Consider the following 5,312-nt stretch of genomic DNA (forward strand, 5'->3'; position numbering starts at 1 on the left):
TTAGAACAAGAAGAACTTTTGGGAGCAGTTGGAGGAAAATAGAATAAACACATCATGTCTCTGCAATTATTAAGCTGGAACATTCATGGTTTTAACTCCCCGGAGAAGAGGAAGAAAGTATTCCATTTACTGAAAAAGGAACAATTGGACTTAATTTGTTTACAGGAAACCCATGTGATAAGGCTCCACAGGAAAGTTCTGATTAATAAAAGACTGGGCCAAGAATTTATTTCATCGGACAAGGTTAAAAAGAGAGGAGTTGTTATCTACGCCAAAGAGAGTCTATCACCGAAATTTGTCTTTAAAGATGAACAAGGAAGATTTGTTGCAATTGAGATTCAATCACAAGGAGAGAAATTTTTGATTGTAGGAGTTTATGCACCAAATGAGGGGAAGTCTGAATTTTTTAAGAAATTGCATGAGACATTGTTGGACTATATGGACTATAACATTATTATGATGGGAGATATGAATGGAGTGGTATCCACAAACATGGATAAGTCGCAGAGACAGGTGGTAACCAAAGATGGCAGACTACCAAAAACTTTTTTTGAACTGACTGATAATATGGACTTGATTGACATTTGGAGAACCAAGAACCCCCTTGGAAGAGAGGGGACATTCTTTTCTGAAGCCAACATGACATGGACAAGAATTGACCAAATATGGATAACTAGAGGACTGGCACCTAAGACTCGAAAAGTGGAAATTTGCCCAAAAACTTGCTCCGACCATAATGCAGTGAAGATGGAGATGAAACTAACACCAATCAGTTCCTTCAGATGGAGGATGAATGACACCTTATTCAGAGATCAAGAGGTTACCAAGAAGGCCCAAAAAACCTTGAGAGACTATTTTGAGATAAATTTGAATACTACGGTTGAAAAAAGAACAATCTGGGACGCAAGCAAAGTGGTTATGAGAGGGTTTCTGATTCAACAGAATGCAATAAAGAAGAGAACTCAAAATGAGAAAAAAGATAAAATATTGGAAAAAATAAAAGAAGGAGAGAAGAAACTAAGAGCGAAACCAAAATCGCAAGAGATTCTGAGAGAAATTAAGTTATATCAAGTACAATATATGAAAATGATAAATCAGGAAGTAGAATGGAAAATCAAGCAGATGAGACAAAAGACATTTGAATCGGCTAATAAATGTGGGAAACTGTTAGCTTGGCAGATGAAGAAAAGACAAAAATTAAATACCATTACAAATTTGGATGTAGATGGAAAGAGTATACAGAATCCATTGGAGATTAGAAAGTGTTTCCAGAGATATTTCAAACAACTATATACACAAGGGCCACAGAAAGAGACTGATTTAGACCAATTTTTAAGAACAAATGGATTACAAAAAATCTCTCAAGAAAATAAGATAATGTTGAATCACAAAATTACAGAACAGGAGGTGGAAGGTGCCATCCAGAATATGCAGCTGGGTAAATCTCCAGGGCCAGATGGTTTAACCTGCAAATACTACAGATCCTTGAAAGACTGGTTAATTCGGCCACTAAAGGAGGTTTGCAATGAAATTTTAGAGGGGAAAAAGGCACCAGAGTCGTGGCAGGAAGCCTACATTACACTTATACCGAAAACTGAGTCTGAAAAGACGCAACTTAAGAACTACCGCCCCATATCCCTGCTCAATGTGGATTACAAAATATTTGCTGACATTTTGGCTAACAGATTAAAAAAAGTATTAGTGGAAGAGATTCATAAGGACCAAGCCGGCTTTCTCCCAGGTAGACACTTGTCTGACAACACGAGGAATATAATTAACATTTTGGAGAAGTTGCAAGTGAACATAAATACCAAAGCAGTTTTAATTTTTATAGATGCGGAGAAAGCCTTTGACAATATTTCTTGGAGTTTTATGAAGAAAAATCTTCAGGGGATGGGGGTTGGCCAAGGGTTTGAAAATGGTATAAGTGCAATTTATTCAGAACAAAAGGCTAAACTAATTGTTAATAACGTGGTGACAGAGGAATTTAAGATAGAGAAAGGTACACGACAAGGTTGCCCAATTTCCCCGCTGCTTTTTATTTCAGTCCTGGAGGTTTTATTAAATATGATTAGAAGGGACCGTCTGATTAAAGGTATCCAGGTCGGAGCCAAACAATACAAATTGAAGGCTTTTGCAGGTGACCTAGTTTTAACGTTACAGGAGCCAGAATCTAGTACGAAAAGAGTATTAGAACTGATTCAAGAATTTGGTCATGTGGCAGGATTTAAGTTGAACAAGTCAAAAACCAAAGTGCTCGAGAAAAATCTAACATCGATTGAGAAAGAGAGGTTTCAGAAGGAGACAGGTTTAACATTAGTGAAGAAAGTTAAATACTTGGGGGTTAATATGACTGCCAAGAACTTAAACTTATTTAAAGATAACTATGAGAAATGTTGGACAGAAGTGAAAAAAGACTTAGAAATATGGTCAAATTTGAAGCTTTCCTTGTTGGGCCGAATTGCAGCTATAAAGATGAATGTATTGCCAAAAATGTTATTTTTGTTTCAATCTTTGCAAATTTTGGACAAGATGGACTGTTTCAAGAAGTGGCAGAGAGACATTTCTAGATTTGTCTGGCAGGGCAAGAAGCCCAGAATAAAATTTAAAATATTAACTGATACAAAGGAAAGAGGCGGATTTGCCCTGCCAGATCTTAAACTTTACTATGAATCGGCAGCATTCTGCTGGTTGAAAGATTGGCTGCTTCTTGAGAACACAGACATTTTGGATTTAGAAGGTTTTAATAATGTTTTTGGGTGGCATGCATATTTGTGGTACGACAAGGTTAAAGCACATAAAGCATTTAAAAACCATATTGTCAGAAAAGCATTGTTTAATGTTTGGATAAGATACAAAGACTTATTGGAAAATAAAACCCCAAGATGGTTGTCACCAATGGAAGCAAAGGCTCTGAAAAAGCCCAATATGGAGGCCAAATGGCCGAAATATTGGGAAATATTGGAACAAGAAGGAGAGAAATTGAAATTGCAGAGCTTTGAGAAATTAAAAGATAAAGTGTGAGATTGGCTTCATTACTATCAAATAAGAGAGGCCTACAATTTGGACAAAAAAAATGGCTTCCAGGTGGAAAAATCAAAATTGGAAACTGAACTGTTAGATCCCAAAACTAAGACACTTTCAAGAATGTATAACTTGCTGTTAAAATGGAACACGCAGGATGAAACAGTTAAATCTGCAATGATTAAATGGGCACAAGATATTGGTCATAACATTATGTTTGCTGACTGGGAACAGTTGTGGACCACCGGTATGAAATTTACGGCATGTAATCTCTTAAAAGAGAATATTATGAAAATGATATACAGGTGGTACATGACACCAGTCAAGCTTGCAAAAATCTATCATCTGCCCGATAATAAATGTTGGAAATGTAAAGAAAATGAAGGTACATTTTTTCATCTTTGGTGGACGTGCCCAAAGATTAAGGCTTTCTGGGAGATGATATATAATGAAATGAAAAAAGTATTTAAATATACCTTCCTGAAAAAGCCAGAGGCCTTTCTCTTGGGCATAGTCGGCCAATTGGTACCAAAGAAGGATAGAACTTTCTTTATGTATGCAACAACAGCAGCAAGAATACTTATTGCAAAGTATTGGAAGACACAAGAGCTACCCACCCTGGAAGAGTGGCAGATGAAGGTGATGGACTATATGGAATTGGCAGAAATGACTGGCAGAATCCGAGACTTGGGAGAAGAGTTGGTGGAGGAAGACTGGAAGAAATTTAAAGACTATCTTCAGAAATATTGTAAAATTGATGAATGTTAAAATGATGTTTGGATTGGCAATAAGTGGTATTTAGCAACAAAAGTTAATAAGAATATGCAAAAATGAATTGATAAATGGATGAAAATATAGAGTTATAATATGTTATGATATAGAGTTAAGATAAATGAAAGAGGTTAAGGATTTGCTGATTTGATTATTTAAATGGGAATACAAAAAGGGGAGGTGTGAGGGAGTCAAGGAAACAAGTTAAATGAATTTAAAGTTACAAAAATGGATTTGTTTTTAATTTTTTCTTTGTATCTATTTGTCTTTTTGAACCTTGTATTTTTATTTTTATTCTTATTTTTTGTTGTTTTTTTTGTATCTTTTTTATTACTTATGTAAACCTTTCTTTTTGTCAAACTTTAATAAATATCTTATAAAAAAAAAAAACCAGAACAGCATACAAATATGTGTTTATGAGGAGAAATTCACACAAAAAAGCTGAATAGTTTTCATGAGGCTTTAACAACAATAAAAATAGATTACAGGTTGCTGCAGAAATTTGGAGAGCCGAATTTAAGGTTGGAAAAACAAGAAACAGAGAGGTGAAAATAACGGATCCTTCTATCCATGGTCATGAGGCATACTGGAGTTGGCAGTCAGCAGGACCAGAGCCAAAAGCCAGTGGGGAGATCCCTTTTGTTGCTCTCCTTCCCTCTCTGTCTGTCTGCCACCGCTTCACCTCTTTTCCCCATCCTCTCTCTTCCTAAGCAACCAGCACAGGGAGCGCTTGGCTTCTGAGCAGGTTGCCAAGAAATGGACTTCACTTTCTCAGTGCCCCGCATGGAAATGTAGTTAGTTGGTGGTTCCCCACATTTCCCTAGAAAACCCCACTGGTTCTCCTAAGTTTCAAAGACAGCACAACTTGTAGTGGAGATGACTGGAAGTTATTGAGTGAATGAATGGGTGGATAAGAAACATAGGAAGCATCTTGGTCCATTGGTCCATCCAGCTCAGTAACTGTATCTACAGTATCTACAGTAACTGGCAGAAGTTCTCCAGGGTTTCAGACACAGGCCTTTCCCACCCCAACCTGAAGATGCTACAGCTTGATCCTTGGATCTTCTGCATACAAAGCAAATGATCTTCCACCTCTGAGCTGTAGTCTTAATATGGTGCAATACTAACTGAATAAGGACTATTACAACTCCTCATACTCTGGATATTGCTACATATTGATGTTGGGCAATGCTGGTGTTTAAGCTTTCTTCAAAGCTGCAAGCTTCCCTCATTCCTCAAAGTATGGCATGTGTTATTTCCTAGAGGGAGAAAGGGGCCCTTCAGAAACTCAGAGGCACTTGTGTTATTCCTTCACATATTCCATAAAGGATCCCTGACACTAGTAACGGGGCTGAGACTTGACTCAAACAAAGCCCCAACGATACACTCAGGATTCAGCTATAAAGACCCTTGGAGAAACACTGAAGCTTTGAGAAAAACTAGCCATTTGGGGGAACCGAAAGTTGTTTCACAATGTCAAAATGGTAAAAACAGCAGTGTCAGCTGTCAGCCAAGTT

This window comes from Podarcis filfolensis (assembly GCF_964270895.1).
Source record: "Podarcis filfolensis genome assembly, chromosome: 13".
Lineage (NCBI taxonomy): Eukaryota > Metazoa > Chordata > Lepidosauria > Squamata > Lacertidae > Podarcis > Podarcis filfolensis.